Source organism: Micromys minutus, assembly GCF_963924665.1.
Source record: "Micromys minutus genome assembly, chromosome: X".
Classification (NCBI taxonomy): domain Eukaryota; kingdom Metazoa; phylum Chordata; class Mammalia; order Rodentia; family Muridae; genus Micromys; species Micromys minutus.
Window position 1 is genome coordinate 124,217,153 of NC_137970.1, and position 23,338 is coordinate 124,240,490.

The window sequence follows — 23,338 nt, forward strand, 5'->3', positions numbered from 1 at the left end:
ATATTGCTTCAAAGTAGATATGCAAATGTGCTCAGCACACAAAAAGATACTCAACACATTAGAGAAATGCAAATCAAAATCACAGTGAGATACTACCTCACAACCATTAGAGTAGTAACTATTGGGGGAAAAAAGGGAAAAGAGAACATTATAAGTGTTGGCAAGGATGCGGAAAAAAATCAGAACCCTTGTACTTCCCTGGCAGAAATGCAAAATGCTACAGCTATTATAAAAACTATTTAGCAACTCCTCAATAAATTAATGTAGAACCACACAACCCAGCAGTTTCCTCTCTTAGCCATATACACAAAGGAACTGCAAATAGTATCTAAACAAATCTTACACACAAATATTAACACCAGTATTATTTACAGTAGTTAAAAGGAGGAAACAATCTAACTATTAATCTGTAGATGAGTGAATAAATATACAAACATGTCATAACCATGCACTGAAATGTTATTCATCCATAAAGTGAAATGCATGCTACAATGTGGATGAACCTTGAAAACAACTTACCACATGAGAAATGGCAGACAGGAAGGTCAACCCATCTTATGATTTCACTTATATAAAATACCCACAAGAGGCAAAGCTATACCGTTTTAAAGCACATTAGTGGTTTCTCGAGGTGGGGAGTAAAAGGTGTAGAATAATCAAAGCCAATGCTTGTATGGTGACAAAAGTGGCCTGTGCTTAGACAGTAGTGATGATCATACTGCTGAGAATGTCCTGTCACTGAAGTGAAATACATTTTAATGTAGACTCTGATTATGTATATTTTAGCATGATTCTAAAACAAAAAAATAGAAGGCATATGAAGAATAGTTGAGAAAGGACCACAAAGAAAGGGGCAATGAGGACTCTGACTAAGACGCTCCTTCCTCAGATGCCCAGTCTTGGATTCCCAGGGTCATACCATGCGTTTGAGGCCAAGGACAGCAGAGAGTTCCTGCTGTGCTCATCAGGAACTCAGATTCTGACTGCCAGGGAGAGCCAGAAGGGCTTGGGAGGTACAGTGGCCTATGATGCACTCAGAATGAGAAGGTGACAGTTGGCCATTTCCTTCTGCTATAAATAAAGCATCATCCGCAATGGAGGATCAGAAGCTGAGCCCCTGCCACAGGCCACATTCTTATTTTCCTCCAGAATTCTGGCTCCATCACTGCCAAGCACCCCTGACAGCTGTCACTGAGGTGTGCTTGAAGAAGCAGTAGTGAGGACCTCTCTCATAACAGAGGGCTCTATTATCAGGGTGAAGTATTCTCCTACCAAACTAGTTCCCAAGGACCTTTCAACAACCCCACCCCAACCTCTGCAGTGCTACCTAGTAAAATTATTCTGGCAATATCTCCTGCTTTATGAACTTGGAGAACTTTCATTCCCTTCCTGTGTGTTTTTAGTCTAGGGGTGCAGACCCCTGGGCCACTCACCCTCCCATGCTAGAATGCTGACTGCTCTGATCTTGTACAGATCTCCTGTAGGCAATCCCAGCTGTTATGATCTTATGAGTGCAGTGGTACTGCCATGCCATACAAGATTCATGCTAGTCATCCCTGACTTTCTACACCTCTTCCTTGATAGTCTCTGAGTCTTAGGGAAAGGATGTGACAACACAGACTTTTTCTCTGCAATTTTAATCATGATCAGTATAAAAATAGATCTTAAAAGGGGGAAATTCCAGAGAATCACTTCAAGGATCAAGTGATATTTCCTACAGATAGACCATGCCTGGCACATGGTTAATGTTCAGTGAGTGTCGTTCATTAGTGTCTTATAACTTTGTGCTCCTGATTGTCCTTAGGTGTGCCTAATATCAAGATCACTATAAATACTGACAAAACTTGTGTCACCCTGAAAGCTGCCATTACCACCCATCACAAATCCTCAAAAGAATCTAACCAAAATCATTTCATTCTTTGCCATGGCAAGATCTAAGGATTGGCACATCTACTACCTACAGTCCAGGAGAATGTAGATAGAAGAAAAGGGCTGTTTTCTTGGAATCTGTATATTTGCCTGGGTTCTGTATTCATGGGAATGCTATTTCTTGATACTGAATTAACTATTCTAATCAAGGTGCTCCAGTGCTCAAACTGTTAAATATAAATAGGTTAGTGCAGTGTGAACGTGAGGCTGAAAGGAATGAAATGGGAGCATGCTTTCCTAAGAGAAGTCTAAAATAAGTGCAGTTAGCAAGCAGAAATGGCAATAATAGAAATTCTGGGCTATGACTGACATGACTGTGCCAAATGAGGCTCCACGTGGTCCCCAAAGCAATCCTCCTTGAAGAGACAATCTGGAGGCTGCTGACAAATCCAGACATCAAGTAGAACAAAATCTATTCAGTTCAGGGAATGCTGCAAGTTGGTGGGAGAGTGAGTGTAGTAAATGTACCAGTGGACTCAGTGTCACCAAGGTCACTCTAGCCTTCTTCAGAAAAGGCCACGGAGATGCTCTAGACAGGGAGTCTTAGGCTTCCTCCTAGGAAAAAGGCTATAGGACTAAAGTTAGGACTTATAGCTCAACACTACTTTGGACTTGACCAAAGAAGCTTACAAGAAATGGCAAAGAGGCTGGTAGCAAGTGATCCTGAGAGCAAATGGACCCTGATGGGTGGCACCAGCGGCAATTCTTCATTCCCCATGGCATTGTGGAAATGCAAAGTGAGAGTCTTCATGCACCTTGCTGTTTTAAACCAGGCCAACCTAGTGTCAGAATTTGAAAAGTACCAGTATGTTTCAATAAAAAGTAGCCTTTGGCATCCTATGAACTTGAATCAACTTTCCTTTCATTTATGTTATTGATTGAATTGTGTCATCCTAAACATATATGGTGATGTTCAACTCCCTGCCCCAATATCTCAGAACATGAATTTATTTGTAAATAGGTTCTTGCAGATAAAATCAGTTAAGTTAGGATAGAGTCATAATGGAACAGTGTGGGTTCTAAATGCAATATGACTGATATCCTTCTAAAAAGTAAGGGACATAGAAACAATACTATGAATGAATTACAGTTGTATTGCCCAAACTAGGAAACACTAAGCACTACCAAAAATCTGAGGCAGAGTCATGGAACAAATTCTCCTGCCCAGCCCTTAGAGTGAGCCTATCCTGCCAACATCTTCATTTCAGAACCTCAGCTTCCAGAACCAGGAGCCAGTGCTGTGCATGTCTGTGGTTAAGCCCCCAGTTTGGGGTACTTGGTTGCAGCCTCCAGAGCAGATGAACATCAGCAGCCTCCAGACCTAGGCCAACTCGGAGGAACGAGCTGTCCCTTACAGTTAGTCGGCCAATCCCTTGAGGTCATAGAGTGGCCAGGCTGGGAAGGCTGACCCAGAAGCTGAGATAGCTCTAGAGGGAGGAGAAGGTGCTTCCCCAAGAGTGGCAACAGTCCATCAGGACACAGTGACCACATGACAATTCTCCCTGGGCCTCTCCTCCACTGATTCTTTTTCATAAAAACCCAGAGACACCCAAACGTTTCTTGTAGTTGACAGGAAGCTGGAGGGAAATTGTGCCTGGCTGGATACACACAGTACAGGAGCTTGCCTCCTTTTCATTTGTAGTGAGAGGGAGATAAGGGAGACTAGGGAATATCTGTGATCCACTAGCCAGCAAACCAAGTTCTTGAAGAGTGACACGCAGACCTTCAGAACAGTCCCTTTGTTTTCTTTTGTTTTGTACTTCTGTTTTGTTTTCTTTGTTAGGACTGGAATTGTACCCAGGACCTTGTCCACACTAGGCAAGTAGCCTTTACCATTGAGCTACATCTCCAGAACCAAAGTTGCTCTTTCAGTCTTTATATTCTAGCTTAAAACCCCATTTGAAATGTTTAATCTAATATATAATATGGCCATGTTTGTTGAAGCATAATAAAATAATTTTCATGTTACTTAGCCTTTCCCAAAAATTGACAGTAAAATTGACCCTCTAGGAAGACGAGTCACAGACTGTAAGGATCCCAGCTTGCCAGGGCCTGGTCCTTGACCAGAATGCCATTTAACACTAACACATGCTCACCACTTTCCTTGTTCGGGTGGCCAAGGACTGCCTGGAGCATACTGCCCCCAGGGCTCAAGCCACTCCACCTCATCCCCACACCTACCTCAGAGCTGGCACTGCTTCTTCTATCCGGGCCCCGTGCCAAACCTGGCAGGCCCTGTGTGTGCTTCCTGCCCATGAGAGGGCTCAAGGCCTTACAAACCTCTCCTAGGAAGCAGCCCAGCCCAATGCATTCTTCCAACGCCTGGCAATGAGCCCTGTCTCGTACCACTCGGGACATCAGGGCTGTATCTGGAGGACTTTAGAAACATTGAGAGATTTGGCATGGCTAATCTACGCTGACCTTGAGACTCCTTTGTTTGCTGTCATTTGTGTGTATTTATGTGCATGCAGAAGGACATCCACCTTATTCATTTAAGACATGGTCTCTAGGGCCAGTGAGATGGCTCAACAAGGGAAAGCACTTGCTGTGCAAGTCTGACAGCTGGAGTGCAATCCCCAAATCCCATGGTGAAAGATAGAACTAACTCACGGAAGTTCCTCTGACCTCCACAGATGCGCCATGCTATATGCCCATATGTGCACCTACACACAATAATAATACAAAGGTTATCTTTGAAAAAGAGAAATAGTCAAGCAATGGTGGCACATGCTTGCAATCCCTGCACTCGGAAGGCCGAGGCAATCAGATCCCTGAGTTTGAGGCCAGACTGGTCTACATAGTGAGTTCCAGAACCAGAGCCATGTCTGAGAGGGAGAGAAAGCAAGAGAGAGGGAGGGAGGGACGGAAGGAGGGAGGGGGGAAGGAGGGAGGGAGGGAAGGAGGGAGGGAGGGAGGAAGGGAGGGAGAGAGGGAGGGAGGGAGGAAAGGAGGGAGGGAGAGAGGGAGGGAGGGAGGGAGGGAGGGAGGGAGGGAGGGAGGGAAGGAGGGAGGGAGAGAGAATCTTATATTGAACCTGAAGCTCACTATTTCAGCTAGGCTGGCCTATTTCACCTGTGTGTGACTCCAACAATGGAGAAAGCTTCAGAAAGAGCAGATTTACATTCTAAAGAAGTCTTTAGGAAAGGAAAATACCTTAGTAGTCTACAATAGTCAAGTGCCAAGCAAAAACTAAGCTTCGTGTACATGGGGCTCAGTTGCCCAGGCATCTCATACATAACTCACCAGAATGCTTAGGACTCTGATTCCTCACCCCACGTATGCTATAGATGAGTCAAGTGTGGCTTTGAGAGCCAATGTGAGCTTCTCAGGCTACTAAGTAAGAAAGTTGCAATTCGAGTATAGACTTCCATGTCTTCTGAACTAGGTATGAGAGGGCTAAAAGATAAGCTTTCTCCCCCAAAATCTCAGCCAGAGCAGTTCCACTGGGACTTGTTCATCTATGGGGACTTCACCTAAGTCTTCCCATAAAAGAGGGATGACTCTGGAACTGCACCACACCTGCCTCAGGCTTCAGTTAAGATCATACCTCCACCAGTAAAATAAGGGGGCCACAATCCCTTAGGCTGGACCTCACTGCCTGTACCCCTAACTAAAGCTCCACTAAGCATAGGGATAATTTCTAGGCTACATTTGAAAGGGCCTGGCACTGAGAATGAGTTCCTGGAACAAGCACTAATTAGCATGACCCTTGAGTATTATTAATAACCAAACTAAGGGCACCAGTGTGTGCCAAGTCTAGAAGGTGATACAAGGACAGGCAGGCATATAAGGGGGAGGAAGGGAGAAAGATGCCTCAGGACTACTATGGCCCAGATGGGCTGGCCTCCAGCTGCTGATCAGGGCTGCCTACTAGGACAAAGGTTCTGGGACTTCGGGCTGCTTTGGTGTTCACATACAAGCACACCTTATGTTCACTAGGCCTTTAGAGACAAGGCACGAAATCCCTCCCTATCACAAGAACCATTCCTACAACTTTCCCCATAATATCTCCACCTGCCCACTATTGCTGAAACTCCCTCCCCACCCATTCATCCATATACCCATCCATCTTTTTACCCAGCCATCCATCTATTCACATGGGAAACATCTGCTTGACACCTACAGTATGCAGGTACTTCGTTGTAGAACAGAAGCCATAGTTAAGGTTTTTGCCCTCACAGGACACTTAAGGTTATTCAGTACCACAAGAGCCAAAGGTCCACCAAACTTCACAAGAAAAACAGTTGAACTCTATCTGTGTCAGTAAGACAAAAATGTGTGGAATTTGGTAACAGATAGATTTATCATGTATTTGATTATCTCATAATATGAGGAGTTCATAATTTCCCTTAAATTTACATCTTAATTATCACCAGTGGCTTTCCCCAACCCACCTCCTCCCCCTTTGCCCATACTACTCATATCAACTGCACCCATTCTTTCCCCCATTCTCCATACCATTCAACAAATAGTGAATAGCAGCTCTTCTGCTCCAGTCTCTGAGGCTCAGAGGACCCAAAGCATCTCTTGACCCCCCCCCCAGAACTGACAGTAACAAACCCTTAGTTTATATATCAACACTAGAGCTCTGGCAGAGGAAGCACGGAGGCTGGAGCCACCCTGACAAGGAACTGCCTGACTTGGCCAGAAGGTCTAAGTAGGGACTGGACTCGTGGCACACAGGGCCTAATAAAATGCAGGATTCTCAGTTAAAGCTGGTCAGTGTGTGGCATTTCCTTGGCCACAGATCCAGAGATGAGCAAATACAAGCAAACGGTTCCATTAAAACCTTTCCTGGCTCTCTTGACTAGTTGAGTTAAATGAGAAATCATGTAGTCACAATGCTATCTGCAGCTACTTCTGTGACACAACAGGTGCGAAGCTTCAGATGAGCATCGTGGAAGGCGGTAAGGTAGGAATTGGCTCTACCATATTTTTGAGCTTCCTAATTCCAGTTACTAGTCCATAACTTTCCTTATCAAAGTTAATTTTTAAGTAAACATAAGATCTGGGTGGCCTTGGTGCATACCTGTAATTCCAGCACCCAGGAGACTAAGGCAGAAAGGTTGCTGCCAAGTTTGATGGTAGACTGAGTTACCTACCCTTCCTACAAAAGGATTGGTGCTGCCACATAAAGGCATTGCAAGCTGACAGGACTGACAAAGGCCACAAAAACATGCCACAAATGGAGGAGAGATGGCTTCCTAGGTAAAGAAATTTGTTGCCAAGCCTGATGATGTGAATTCATTCCCTATAACCCATGTGGTGGGAAAAGCAATTCTGTATGTTCATCATGGTACACATGTGCACTGGCATGCATACACACACACACACACACACACACACACACACACAGTGTTTTTTAAAAGGATCTAGAAAGACTTGTCAAGATTGGTTCATCAGCAGTGTGGTAGGTTCTTAGTCTAGTTCTAAGATGCTGCAAGTCCAGGAGCTCTCCTGCTAGCCTACCATGAGCAGCACAAAGCAGTCTTAGAGCATCCCTACTCTGGCTTTGAAATGCTAAACTGATATCCCAAGGCCTGGAATCTTGATCAGCTTGTAGTATGTTAAGAAGCAGGGACTAGCTGCAATATTGCCAGCTTCATTTCATGAGGGAGCTGAAGGCAACAGTGCTGGAGCCAGTGGGAGAGGCCAGAGACTTACAAATGCTCTACAGGGTGTGTTCAGATACTTACATTAGATCCAGAAAGCCACTGAAAGCCCTAGAAGACCTTTAAGTAGAAACAGGTGTGTTTGAACCTGTGCATTAGCCCTCTCTAGCATTTAGTGCTATGAGTGAAGGCACTGAGAGTTATGAATTAGTCTCCACGTGCTTCCAGAATGACTTTTGAAAACATGCCACCCGTGTCATTGTGAGAAGAAGAAGCCTAGCTTTGAGAGACTTTACCTAAAAGGCTGTCCTGGAGATTCTGCTGGCATCTGGCTCATAATGGAGGAGGTCCTGGATAGCATAAGAAAGCAAACGGAGCAAGTGAGCAATCCATGGCAATCAAGCTGCTAAGCAGTGTTCTAGTGAGGCACTGAGATTTCCCTTGGGATGAAGGTTGCCCTCTAAAGCTGAGTTGCTCTTTTCATGGACTTAAGAAGTCTTTAGAAGCCTTGAAGAACAGGAAGACTGACCCTAGAAGTATGGCTCACCTGTATATTACCTCCTAGGCTTCCTGAATATCTGGTGAACAACTCTCCACACTACAGACCTAAAGCAGAGAGTCCTTTCTGATGTGACAAAAGACCTGTCAGTTGCTGCTTCTCACTGCCAGGGTAAGTGGTGACCATAGCACGCTTTGGATCAGTGCAGCCCCAGATGTCTCTCGGGGGGCATCCAGAGGTGAAACAACATAGGAATATCCCATTACATAATTTCTGGAGACTTGCTCAGGATGGATACAAGCAATAGTACTTATTTGGTTACTCATATCAAAGAGGGAAATGCTAATGGAAGGTCCTGGAAGAGAACGTTGGGGTCTTATGTGAATTGAGGGACACTTGTGTCAAAACCCAGTTATTCCTGGCATGAATCTACTTGCCATATTCTGCCTTTGCCTTAAACTGGTCCCTGAGGAGAGTTTTCAGTCCTGAAGCCTAAATGGGCATTAGGTAATGAGGACTTTTTTTTAAAGAGAGGTAAATTCACATAGCGTAAAATTTAAATGTTTGTAATTTGGTGATATTTAGTACAAATACAACACTGTTTCAGAAACATGACTACTTGCTTGTGAAACAGTTCCATCACCCAAAAGGACACCCTGCACCCACTTAGCACTTAGCACCTCACCCTCCAGACCTTTTGTTTGTTTCTGTAAAAAAAACCACTGAAACAACTCAGGAATTTTCAAGAAGGCATTTATTTATCTTACACTTCTAGATCATGGCCCATGACTGATAAAAGCCAAGGCAGGAACTCAATAAAGGAATCTGGAGGCAGAAACTGAAGTAGAGGCCACGAAGCAACACTGCTTACTGGCTTGATCAGCACAGCTTGCTTACTGTCTCACTTTGCTTCCTTATAATATCCAGGATCACCTGCCTGGGGGTGACAACTTTCATGGTGCGCTAGGCTCTCCCACACCAATCATTAATCAGGGAAATGCCTCGAAAAGAATTTCCCACAGGCCCATCTGATAGAAATAGTTCCTCGGTTGAGGTCCCTTCCTCCCAGCTGACTCTAGCTTGTGTCAAGTTAAAAAGAAAAGATCACAGAGTCCATATTGTAGTATATGTTGCTGCAGCAATCCTTTCTATTGCTGAATAATATTCTTTTGTGTAGCGACAGCATATTTTCTCCTTTCATCTGTCTATTGGCCATTTGTGTTCTCTGCCTCTTGGTTGTAAATAGTGCAGCTATGGACACCGATATTTTCAGCTGAACATCTGCTTCAATTCTTTGGGATTTATACTTAGGGGTGAAATTTCTGGGCCATATAGTATTTTTATACCTAACTTTTAAGAAAATAGTAAAGAGTTCTCTGAGAAACTCAGAAGGTTGTCCTGAGAAACCCTGTAGAATGTATGCCAATTCCTGTGACTGAGGTTAAGAAGCAGTCTTCAGACCTTACAATGTCCCATCCTAGAAGAACCACAGAGGATAGGCTAGATGCCCAAGTACCACGTGTTTCCTCTGAGCTTTCCCTTTTCCCAGCAGGCAGTGGATGGCTTCTCCCACCTCTGTGGCTATGTGCAATAGATACCAACTGCTAGAAGCTACATCTGAAGCTATCCAGAGACACGGGGGCAATGTGGGTATCTGTGTCGGGGTGAAGCTTCCCAACAGGCTTCCGGAGGGAAAACTAAATAGGCGAAGGGTGCCTCAGCCATGCTTACTCACCCCACTCCGAAGCCCACTAAGACCAAGTCGACCTGTGTCGAGAGCAGATCTGCTTAGGTCTCTTGCGTCTGCTATGCTGAGCCCATGTGGTTGGGTCCTACTAGTTGTATGATCCTGATAGCCTTTCAGCCTTTGTAGCTAGGCTGTGCCCTAAGGCCATTGAACCAAGACGTGCAACACGTAACTACTATGCACCTTCACTGGGGCAAGCCCCGGGCTAGGAGCCAGGGATTCATTCAGTGAGAGTATCACCTAACAGGATTCAGAAGAGCCACTTGAGGCCTCTGACCTCAAAAGCCCTCATGAGCACTTGAATGGGAAGGAAGCCCCTGCCTGCCCCTTCCCCCCCAAAGAATTTCATCTACTTGACCATGTGGAATTAGAATAGCAAAGGATAGTGAAAGAAGCACAGTAACTGGAAGACTGTGAATTTCTGACTGGAGGGGAAGTGTCACCCCTGTTGGGCATTCACACCACTCAAGCAGCAGGGAGGCATTTTCTGCCTGGACTCCCTTTGTAAACTTTGGCTCCCTCCTAAACTTGATATAGTTTGTAAACATTGTAAACCCTCAAGGCAGGAAGGAGCTTCAGCAGCAGAGCCTCTCCCCCGGACCTCCCTAACTGTGATAAATGTGTCCACCAATCCCTGAACTTCCCACAGCAACCCACCAGTCCCTGAGCACAAAACCCCACCAATTCCTGAACAGGAAAATACAACCACTGAGCTCCCCCAAGCTCAGGACTTAAAATCCCACCAGTCATTATCCTAGAGATCTCTCACCTTAGAGCTTCCAAGAACCCTATATAAGCACTGCCCTTTGTCCAACTCCCTGCTGTCTGCTCCCAGGACTCATCCCTCCACACATGGACACTCCAATAAATCTTTCATGAGATTTACTGCATGGTGTGATTCTCTCATTGGAAGAAGACAAGAAGCAGTGAAAAGAAGAGAAGCAAAGGAGAGGGGCTGAGGATCCTGAGTTCCTAAGCTCGGCTGCGGACAGACGCCTCCTCTGGGAACTGTAATGCCTCTAGTGAGGAGACTTCCCTGACTCCTGTGTCTCAGGATGACCTTCCATTGGGACACTGTCCCACCTCAGAGCTGTGTGGTTCCTGGGTTCCTGTGTCTCAAGACACCTTCTCATTCGAGGTGAAAGGCCAACAGCCACAGTAGAGAACGGTTTGGTGGTTGCTCAATAAGATGAAGATGGAGTCATCAGTTGATATGATCATTCCTCTCCTAAGTATATATCCAACGTAACTGAAAAATTATGTTCACACCACAACTACTTACTATGCCCATGTTCATATCAGTAGCATTCATAGTAGACTAGGCAAGAGGTTAAAAAATCCAAATCTCCAACAATTGGTGAATGGACAAAAATGTGGTCTATCTATATAATAGAATAATATCCAGCTAGAAAAAGAAATGAAGCATTGGTGTATAACCCAACCTGATTGGTTCTTGAAGACATTATACTAAGCAGAAAAGGCCAGACAGAAGACAAGCTATTACATGAATTCATTTTTGTGTAATTTCCATGGAAACAGGGGGCAACTTGCAGGTTGCCAGAGACTGGAGTAGGGAGGAATATGGAGTGCCTGCTTAAAGGGTGTAGGGTCTCATTTTTGAAAAATAAAAATGTCTTGGAACTAGATCAAAGTGATAGCTGCACAGCTTTGTAAAACTACCAAATGCCAACACATTGTATATTTTAGATAGTTGATTTTGTATTCTATGAATTTCATTTTAATGAAAAGCGAATGCATCGCTTGAGGGGTCAGCTTTAGCTCAGAGAGGTCAACAAGGATGTGCCATTGAAGCTGAGGCTTGGAAGTAATGAGTGGGGGATACAAAGAGACAAGAGCATGCAACAGACTGGGACACAATTTCCCAGCCATGCTGGGGAGACAGAATGAAAGTAGCAAAACCACCACTCTAAGAAGGATAGGGAATCCATAGGGGTGCCCAATGTTCCCTAAGCCCCAAAGACAGGGAAGGATCATGTAATCTCTGAGCTGGGCCAGCATTAGCAGAGGGAAGAAAGGGAAAGGAGAAGCTATGAGAGCATAACTCCTGGAATCATTATTTCAATCCTCTTCAATGAATGAATAGGGAAACTGAGGCCCAGAGCAGAAACAGAACAATCCCTCTGGCACAAGAATCATAGACTCAGTGGTGGGGGTGGGGTGGTTGTTTGGGCACCGGGTTCTGAGAATGGAGTTTTAAAATGAGCTTCACTTCTCAATTCCTTTTTTCTGTCTGGGCTTCAGTTTCCCCATCTTTAGAATGAGAATAATAACAGGGTCTATCAGAGTCACTGTGCAAATTAGAGGCTGTGAAGTGAGTATTGGACTATGTCTTAGCTGTCTTGGTTTTTTCTCCCTTGACCTACAGCTCAGGTGACATAACTAAGTGACGTTTGTACTGGGAACATACAAGTTCTCCAGCCAAACAGTACCTTCTGAAGAAGTGCATGGCCACTGTGTGTCTCACCCAAACAGGTGATGGTAATGGGCACCAAGTTCTCACAAGCCCACTGAAGATAATCAAAGAATATACAGGCTCAGTAATAAGAAGCCAGGTAGAGCTCTTAAATTCATCTCTCAGTTTTCTTTTGAATAACATAGAATGATTTTTTTGTTGCTATGCAAAGAAAAAAATGAATGCCACTGTTTTGACAATTCAAAGTGTTTGTGGTGGCAGCAGGTCTTCCCACTCTACAGCCAAGTTTTATTCTCTTTCAGTTCCCAGCATCTGGACAAGCTCCAGCTAAGCTTGCCAGAGCAAAAGGCAGGAGATTGGTTATATTTATTTTTAGATAAACAATGGATAATCTTGTAGTGTATGTATAGTCCGAAGGTTTCGTGGAGCATACTTATATTTGAAAAAGTATTTGTTTAGCAGACACTCAAACTGAACTTGGGTTTCCTGTATTTGTGTTTGCTAGCACTGAAAACCCTAGCACACCAGCCAATGCAGGGATAGTTAGACCAATGCCTGGCCACAAATGTGGGTTACTAGGCAAATCATGGGGGAGGGGGAAAAGCCTGTCTGAGTTCAGCCATCCTGTGGACAGTGCTGAAACAAAAGACTTCCAGGAACATAGGATCTTCTCCATGCTGGGCCAGGAAGGCAGCTGAAAGGATGGAAACACAGTTTCCAGACAAATTCCACACCAGTTCAGAAAGCAATTAGTCTTGATGGTGGGTACTTTCCGAACCACTGCCCAGATTGTCAGCCCCTGCATCTCTTTCTCAGAACCATCTGAAGCCTTTGAGCTCAGCCCTGCCCAGTTTGGGGCATAATCCTGGGCATTATAGTCCTACAGCAGCAGTTCACTTAACAAGGTTTCCCAGTGTTCACTGCGCCATGATGACTGCATGACACCAGAAACACAGTAGTGAGCATAGAAGATAAAGCCCCATCACAGTGAAGCTGGACACGTACCCTTGTTAGGTAGGAATCACTTCTGTGCCAGACACAAGCCTCAGTTACCCTAACGCCATCTAGATCTTCCTACTTTGCAGATATCAATAAAAGACCTCAGATGTAACAGAAAAATGTGGTACTTTGAATAAGAAATGTCTCCCACAGGCTGAAATATTTGAACACTTCAGTGTGTTGGCACTGTGTGGGAAGGTTATGGAATCATTAGGAGGTGGAACCTTATTGGAGGGAGTACATCACTGGGGCCAAGCTTTAAGGTTTTATACCTGGCCTTTCTTTCTGCTTTCACTCTGCTTCCTATGTGTGGATAAAAGGTGACCATCCAGTTTCCTGCTCCTGACCCTTGCCATGCCTTCTCCACCATAATGGACTCATCCACCATAATGGAAGTGTAGGCCAAATAAACTTTTCTTTCAGGCACTTTTTTTTGTCTTGGTGCTCTATCACAATAAATGAGATGTGATTAACAGAATGAGATAGAAAGGCTTGTCTTAGGAACTCTTTCCCTGGAGAGATGTAGATACCTCCTCTTCCTTATGAGGTCCCCCAAGCAAAGTACAATTCCACCAAAACCCAACTTAGAAGACCAACTCCTGTTTTGGGCTTACTCACTGAGTATGGATTATTGATTACTTACAAGAGCATGGGTAACACATAAGCAGGTAACCATGCCACCAGAAACACTTACCTCAGCGTGGATGACAACTTCCTAATAGGGGCATAGATGGAGTTCCTCCCCTTGGTTAACTTTCCCCAGTCTATTTACTCTAGCATTTCCTAATCAACTGGCACAGAAGGGAGTAGCTGTAATCTCCAATGAGGGGCCTGTGAAAACATTTCTCTCTCCATCTAGGAGGGAATCCAAACAGTCAATGATCTGGAGCTTGGGAGCCACTAGCAAGTAGTTACAGGTGTTCTGATGAGGGGAAGTAGACATGTTCTACAACAGGTATCTCAGATTCCAAGAGACAGGAAGTGCCTAGACACTTTAGAACCAAAACACAGGACACTGGGGCCATTTGGGGGGGGTCCACTGTCATTGTTGCACAAAAGCTGAATAGATGGAGACACCTATGCTCAGAAGATTATTTCTAAAAGAGTCAGAGTTCACCCAATAACAAGTTCTAGGCTTCATTTGCTCACCAATTCATTTATCAGTAAACAGCTCCTTGGCACTTTCAGTGCATGAGGTCATGGGCTGGGTATGGCTGAGTCTATGCGTAATGAAGTTACCATGCATGGATGGTAAATGACCCTGGTAAATGACCCTCACTAATCATCCTGTCTGGCTCCAGGCATGAAGCACCAGGCATGTGCTGAGGACACTTGTATCCATCACAATACAAGGGTCACCTTGGGACTGAAGACTGTTTATTAGGTCTCCTGGCAAAAGAAAGAACACAAGCCTTTGCTGGTGACATCCTAAGCACAGAGGTTTCTATTCCAGAAGTCTCCTTTGTTGGCCTATTTCTTGTGTACTGAGAAGTCCCAACCAGGTTCTTTAAAGTCATTACCCTCCAGACTCCCCACACAACAAACACCTCTGGCACTCCAAGGTTGTGCTTTGTACCAGATGAGCTCCAGTGGGGGCAGGACAAAGACCCTGGACCTTTCCTCCACAACCAGGAGTCATCAGGGAACACTCAAACTGGTCAGTATTGAAGTGGCATGAGAAAATCCTAGACATCTTGTGCCTTGATTCTGAATCTCACCACTTCCTCAGCTGGTCATAGGACTCCTACTGTGTTGGGGACAGTTACTGAAGTTCTTACAGTCCCTGTGCCTTTCCTCCCAGTCCCCAGTGCCAGTTCAGTGTCCCTTCCACCCTGTCCATATGCTGCAGCCAACCTGGACTCTAGCCACTTCCTGGACCCTGGCCCTGCCCCTGCCCCAGACTTCTTCACAGTTATGTCCCCTGACTTGTTCACCCAGTCACTTTCTTCATTTGGCTGTCAGCCTAGGTCACAGCGGGCTTTCCTTTTAAGTGACCCCCTTTGTCCTTTCCCTCAATCAATCTTGCTGTCACCTCTGGCAGAGAATGAAACCCTCCCCCCACTGGCTGCCTTGTGTCTCCCCCTACTCACTGTCCACCCAGCCTGGCACTATGGTAGGAGACAAGGACCAGAAACCTCTGAAATGCTAATGGAGGTGGGAAAAGGTCTTACTGTGGGAAATATGATAGTATACTGGTCAATGGTATACACAACTGCTGATTTATGCCCTATATGTCCACTGAGAGCAGGGACCCACCCTTCTAATGCTTGAAGCAAGGCTGGCCAGGCTTTCCTTTAACAAATCACCTCCCTGGAACTTACACAATCTGAGGCACTCACTTATTTGTGTGTGTTTGTTCACTGAAATAGTTCTGGGGATGGCACTAAGTTAATAGGGTGTTTACCTAGCATGAATGAAGCCCTGGGTTTGAGCCCTAGCACTGCATAAAATCTGATTTGGGAAATGCACACCTGCTATCCCAGAATTCCGGAAGTAAGGTAAGAAGATCAGACACTCAAGGTCATCCTAGCTACATAGTGAGTTCAAGACCAGCTGGGCTCCATAAAATTCTGACATACAAACAAGAAAAAAATCGAAGGTTTTTACTTCTCCCCCACTCAGGTCAAGCACATGGTAAAGGTTTTCAGTCTCAGCCCCAGCATTCAAGGAGCTTAAAGCTCCATGGGGAAGAACACATGCAAACCAGTAATTATAGTGGAAACTGGTAAAGGCTGTGCCCTGGACATGGGTGTGGAGACAGCGGACTACAATATCTGAGCATTCTACAAAGTGTGAGATTGGAGAAGAGCAGAAAAGCTCCCCCATAGCTGCCACCACCACAGGCAGTTCATTGGTCTCTTGCCCAGGTGGCTTTAACTTGCTGTCTGTCCCAGGAATCCTTAAGCTGGGTGTGGAAAGACAGGTGCCAGATTAAACACATGAGGCTCAGTTACATCTGAATTACAAACGGTGAGTCAGCTTGGGTAAAAGGACAGTCCAGACAACGCACAGCGTAAACATACTCACACTTCAAAGTGTGTTGCTTCGCATGATATTCAAAAAATCATGCTGTGTATTTTTTAATTATGGAAGTTTTGTGGATAAAATGTGGGAATAGACTAAGGTGAACTTGTATAGAAACAGTGGTGCCTTATTTACCAGGTTGTCTTGAATAAAAAGTATTATGACCTGTATTTCTTTAAGGTTTTTATGTGTTGCAGACTTATTTATAACAGCCAGAAGCTGGAAACAAGTCAGATGTCCTTCAACAGATGAATGGTACAGAAACTGTGGTACATTTACACAATGAAGTACTACTCAGATATTAGAAACAATGACGTTATGAAATTCCTAGGAAAATGGATGGAACAAGAGACTATCATCCTGAGTGAGGTAACCCAGTCACAAAAGAACACTCATGGTATGCACTCACTGATGAGTGGATATCACCCCAAAAGATCAGACTACCCATTATACAACTCACAGACCATGTGAAGATGAAGAAAAAAAAAAAAAAACGAACGTGTGGATGCTTTAGTCCTACTTAGAAGGGGGAACAAAATAATCACCAGAGGTAGAGGGAGGGAGAGACCTGGGAGGGAGAGAGTAGGGGGAGAAAAAAGGGGGGGCAGGATCAGGTGTGGAGGGAAAGGAGACAATAAGAGACCTGGTGGTAGGGGAGAAGTACAGAGGGTCAGAAATTTGAATGGATGTGTGTAGCAGTGGAAGGTGGGGAACTGGGACAGCCACTAGAAAGTGCCAGATGCCAGGAAAGCAAGAGGATCCCAGGACCCCACAAAAATGACATTAGCTGAAATACCCAACAAAAGGGAGGAAGAACCTGTTGAGTCCATATCCAGAGGTTAAGCATGGCCCCTCGGGTGAGGGATGGGACCACCCACCTATCTCCAAAATTTTAACCAAGAAAATTTGCTCCTCTCTGAAGGAAATACAGGGACAAAGAGTGGAGCAGAGACTGAAGGAAAGGCCATCCAGAGACTGCCTCACCTGGGGATCCATCACATATGCAGCCACCAAACCCAGTCACTATTGCTGATGCCAAGAAGTGTTTGCTGACAGGAGCCCAGTAGGAATGTCTCCTGAGAGGCTCTGCCAGAGCCTGACCAATACAGAGGCAGATGCTTGCAGCTAACCATCGGACTGAGCATGGGGATCCCAATGGAGGAACTAAAGGGGTTTGTGAACCCATAGGAAGAACAAGAATATCAACCAATCAGACCTCCCAGAGTTCCTAGGGACTATACCACCAACCAAAGAGTACACCCGTGGTTCCAGCCATTTATGAAACAGATGATGGCATTATGTGGCATCAAGGGGAGGCCCTTGTTCTGGTGGAGGCTCAATGTTGCAGCTAGAGCAGTGAGGAGGGAGTGGGTGGGTGGGTGAGGTAGTACCCTCATAGAAGCAGGGGGGAGGGAAGATGGAATAGGGGGTTTGAAATGTAAATCAGTAAAATAACCAATAGAAAAGAATGTAACAGAATACTACAAATTTTATAAAAGGAAACTACTGGGACATGACATGTACTAATGTATTGATATATCAAAATATTTAAGTTTAATGAAATAAAACAGTCTCAAAAAGAAGTATCTTAAATTTCTTAGTTAGCAATTGGTGTCCAAACTATTCTTTGACCAAGCCTACTTCAGGGTAAACCTGTAGGATAAAAGGGAGGAGCTCAAAGGGGCTCAAGGCCAGGTGTAGAAATGCATGTCTATAATCCCAGAACTCCGGAGAAGCAGGAGGATTGTTGAGATTTTGGGACTAGCCTAGTTGCACAGAAATATCTGTCTCAAAACTGGAAAGAAATTTAGTTAGTATGCAACTGGAATTCTTGTCCTTCCTGGCTAGTGTTCATAGTGCTGGAAGAAGCTGCATAGTCTACTAGAGGAGAAAAGTGTTTATTAATCTCACACTTTAGAGGAAATATTACTATTATTATAGTTCTAAATAGATACAACACCAAAACAACTTCTAATTACGTATTCCTGTACCATCATCAGCGAAGCTTCTTACAGTAGACAGTGATGAACACAGAAAGTCACAACTAGTCGGTGTAGAGAGAACAAGAGACTGAGCAGAGCTCAGCCCTAACCTTACAATTTTTCTGCCATCAAGTCTCAGGATATACATGGAAAGAGTATAAGAGCCAGAGGTGGTGGGTGACTTCAAAGAAACAGTGTTCACAGACAGGACATATGTACATATGAATTCAGTGACTATGACAACATGCACAAGACCTGTAGAAGCTCCAACCAGAAAAAAATTCTAATTCTAGCACTCTGGAGGGGAGGTGGGCATGAAGTTCCACCCCCAACTGTAAAGTTATTGAACTTTAATTGACCCTGGAAGAGAGAAAGTCAGTTTTATTTAATGTTGTTCTATTCTCCAAGGAAGGCAGGCTCGAAGCAGCGAAGTATTCAACCACCACAAACTGAACTTGATGGTTTACTTTTAATAAATAAATAAATAGCCAGAGATAACATGAAGTTGTGTTGATAGGGAGGTAGGGGTGATCTGGGACAAGTTGGGGAAGGTAATGCATATGATCCAACTACAATTATATGGACTTCTCAAAGAATTAATAAGCTCCAACATACAACAAAGACACATGCACCACAATGTTCATAGCAGCTCTGTTTATAATAGCCAGAAGCTGGAAGAAATCCAGATGTTCGTCAGTAAATGACTGGATACAAAAACTGTGGTATATTTACACAGTGGAGTACTACTCAGCTATCAGAAACAATGACTTTATGAAATTCTTAAGAAAGAATTCTTAAAAAATATCATCCTGAGTGAGATAACCCAGTCAGGAAAGAACAGACATAATATGCAGTCACTGATAATTGGATACTAACGCCAGAAAGCTCTGAACACCCGAGAAACAACTCACAGACTATATGAAGTTCAAGAAAAGAAAAGAAACAAAGAAAATTAAAAAACCAATATGCTTAATCCTTACACACCAAGAAAACTTTGACTAATTCCTGGTTACATCCTGTTTTACATGTACTTTATGCTCAATGTAACTAGTAAGATCTTAATGCACACTATCAAACCTTTAAAAAAAACCAAGTACTGACAAAAATGTATTTGTATACTTTTATACAAAAATGCTTAAAATGTGTACATTTATCTTTGTTTTGTAAAATAAAGTTGTTCAATTAAAAAATATTAAAAATGGGGAGGACAGGAAAAGAAAATGATAGGAAAAGAGAAAAGGGAAAAAAAACAGATGAAAGGGGGGATGAGGAGGGGAGTTCAGAAGGAAAATTAAAAAAAAAAAGAATGAAAGGTTTAAGAGCTACAATCCGGGATCAATGACCCAAGGCCTCTCAGAGATGGTGGAATGGGCCATGTTGTGAGCAGATTTTGGCTGCCTTCCCAAGGGTATGAAGCAGTGAAGGGCAAGATCTACTGCCTGGTCAGGGGTCAGCAAAGGGACAAAGCCTATCGGGGCTCAGTTGCCACAAAAATTCAAGGTTCCAGAAAGTGTGACTCTTAGAAACAGCTACCTCAGTCTGAGTTCCCACACCTCATCATGACTTGAGGAAGCTCTGCCAACCTTTTTCAAGAAACAAATAGAATAGATTGTATTTCAGGCTCCCTCACACCGATGGACCTCTTCTGAGGGCTGAGCATGTGTGCAACACAGCTAAGCCGCTGTATCCCATATCTAACAACATGCCAACCACTAGAATAATCAAGTCAGAATTTATTTTGGAAAGTTAATTTCACCTCAGATCTCATGTATCCCAGGCTGGTATTTAACTTGCTATGTAGCCAAGGATAGCCTTCATCCTCCTGTCTCCACCTCCCAACCACTGGATAGAATTACAAGTATCATGAACCACCGTGCTTTGTTTATACAAGGCTGGGGTTCAAACCCAAGGCTTTGTGAAGGTTTAGCAAGCACTGTACTAACTGAGCTAATCCTCGGTCTGTTTGTACATCTATATAAAAGCTGAGGCCATTTTCAAACAGTACAGTGCTCTTCTGCAACCGGCAGCCCTAGGAAATGTTGAACAAATACCTTCTTTTCTATGTCTTGGTTTCTTGTAGAAATCGGAGACCTAGAAAACAGTCCACTGGTCTTAGAGGCAGCGATTAATTCAAACAAAGAATAAGCAGCTGCTGGATTTCGGCTGGTATCATGGCAGGGGCATTACAAAATACATCTGCAAAGAGGGGACAGTGGGCAAGGAGCAACCGAAAAGGCTCTGCGGTCCAGTAGCTGTAGGCTCAAAGCTCTGAGCCACTTGAAAGCCATGTTATGTTGGTAAGGTCTCCACGCATCTCTGAACCTTCATTTCCTCATCTCTGAAATGAACACAATGGTGTGAATTTTACAGGGCAGCTGTAATCAATAAGATCGTGTGGGGAATATAAACTAAGCTAAAATGTCCAGAAATTGGCAACCTTGGCAAGATAGGGCCACAAAAAGGGGTTGGAGGCTCTAAGACCTGCAGGGGTAGAATTCGGAATAAGGCATTTTTTCATACAATTACGTGCCTTCGTGCTTCACTGACATGAAGGGGATTCCTTAGCTCCACAGTAACGCCCATCCTTACTATGACCACAACTCTGGACTATACTGCAGTCCTATAGTCCTATATAGACTGTGACCTAAGGAGTTCAGGATGGATGGAGGGGTGGGGAGGTATTGCTTTTATTCATGTTTGTTCACAGAAGCTGTGCTGCCTAGCCTGGTTTGGTATTAGCATAGGTAGATGGCCAGAGTCTTTGCTGTAATCATTGTGGGTGAACCATCTTGGCCTTGAGAATGGCAAAGAAGGATAAAAGGATAAACTTACCACTCCATTGTCGAGACTTTTTTCCAATAGCATTCTTACAGTCCACCTCAAACTGGCTGGCCTTGGACTCCTGATTCTCCTGTCTCTACCTCTGAGTGCTAGGATTACATGTGCTACCATCCCTGGATAATCAACCCTTTCCTTTATAAAGTACCTAAGTTTCAGATATTTTATTATAATAACTGAAAATTAACGATTACACTTATTATTCATAATGCTAATGTTGGTGGAAAAAAGAGTTTTAAAATGGCTTCTCCTGCTACCAATCCTTGCTGATTTGAAGTTCCAGATCCACGGTAGATTAAATAATTGCTGGCCAATGAACACAACGAGCCTTAAAGTTCCAGAGAACCACATGCAAAACCTTGTTGCATATCAGAATTGAAGGTAAATGAGATTGCTGTGTGTTGGAATCCATCATGCAGAGTACCAAAGCATTGATAGCCACCCCTAGAATTGGCTTCATCATTTGCTATAGCAATTTGCTCTACCATACAAGTGCTTGCTGAAAGTCAACCCTCACATGGGTTCTAAAAGAGAAAGCAATTGTTATCTTGCAAGGTGGGGTTGGGGAAATGGCTTCAAAGTGAGGAAATAACGTCTCAACTCACAGGGTCCCATTATTTACAGAATGAATATTTTGCTTTCTTTGATTTACAAAAACCAAGTACAATACCATTTTCAAAAGGTGTTTTTTGTAACTGTGAGCAGAAGAAAAAAAGCATCATCTCTGTCTTATTGTACTCAATTGAAGGGCTGGGCTGTCCGGGTTACAATTTCAAAGCAGGTCTCACTAGACCTCAGCTTACCAGCCGGTAGCAGCCTCCCACAACCTAAATCACTATTTCTCAACTGTCTTCTATATCAGTGTTAAGGGTTGAGTTATATTCCACCAAAATATACAAAAATCTTAATGCTAGTACCTGTGAATTTGACCTGTTTTGAAAATGTGTTATTTTCCAGTGTCCAAGTAAATATATTGGTCACAATCCAATAGGACAGGCACTTTCAGAAGAAGTGGCAAATTTAAACCCAGAGTCGCATAGTCACACAGGAACACAGGGCATTACTGTATGAAGTTCAGCCAATAATAATTATAATAATCAACCTCACATCAACTACAAGAGGGAGCTTTGAAGGGACAATGGCACTACTAAAACCCTTACTTCCAACTCCAAACCTCTAGAATTGGAAAAGGATTTAAGTCTCCATCATAAGCCACTCACCTTTGGGTGCTTTCTTATGGCTGTCTTAGGAAATTCATGCATCCACCTTCTCTTCCCCTGCACTATTCCTCCCACACAACTTGTTCATTGCTCTGCTCCCCACATGCTTCCCAGCACACATCATTTCAGGAGAGGACATATTCAAGTGATAAGGGACACCATCAGCTGCCCTCTAGTAAAGATGTCCTAATATGGACATATTCTGTATCAGCATAGCTTTATTCTGTGCTGGCTCCAGTTTATAACAACCCTTCTCATTCTCTGCTTGTTGATGCCCCTCTTGTTAGTAATAGTCCATCCCAGGGACAACCAATACTATGAAATCTTCCATACCTAACCAGGAACTTTATAAGTTTTCATAGCAAAGTGTATTTTTGCTAACTTAGAGCACCTGTCACATTGCCTCAACTATGCCTGCTTTGATGAATGTCCCTTCACTTCTCCGTAGCTTGGGAGTTTGATTACTTGTCATCACCATCTGGGTTCTCCCGCATTTTATGGCTTACAGCATGAGCTGTAACTGCGATCCTTGGCTAAGTCTGTATTCATTGTATTTATTCATTACTTGTGTCTTACTGTAAGGGGTACAGGCTAGGGTGGGTGTCTACTCATTCAATAAAAATAAATCTGAAGAAACTTAATGTAAATTGGTCAAGCACTTGACCTTGCAAATCAACTCTGCCTTGCTTCTCTTTTTTGTATCTTAACCTTTTCTGTGTCCCTGTAGCACTCGATACTGTGTCTAGAACCTCAAAGGTAGGCAGTGACTGATTATTGAAATTTTAATTTAGCATAATTGAAGAATGTAAAAGGTGAGTATGCTTTGACTGTTTCCATGTTACACTCTGTCCTACATGTACTTTATGCTTATGGTAACTAGTAAGATTTCAATGCATACTATCAAACCTCTAAATGAATCAAGTACTGACAAAAATATATTCATATAGTTTTATGCCAAAATGCCTTTAAAAATTTGTACATGTATCTCTCTTTTTAAAATAAAGTTGTAAGAAAAAAAAGGTGGGTATGGTGACACATATTCATAACCTTAGCA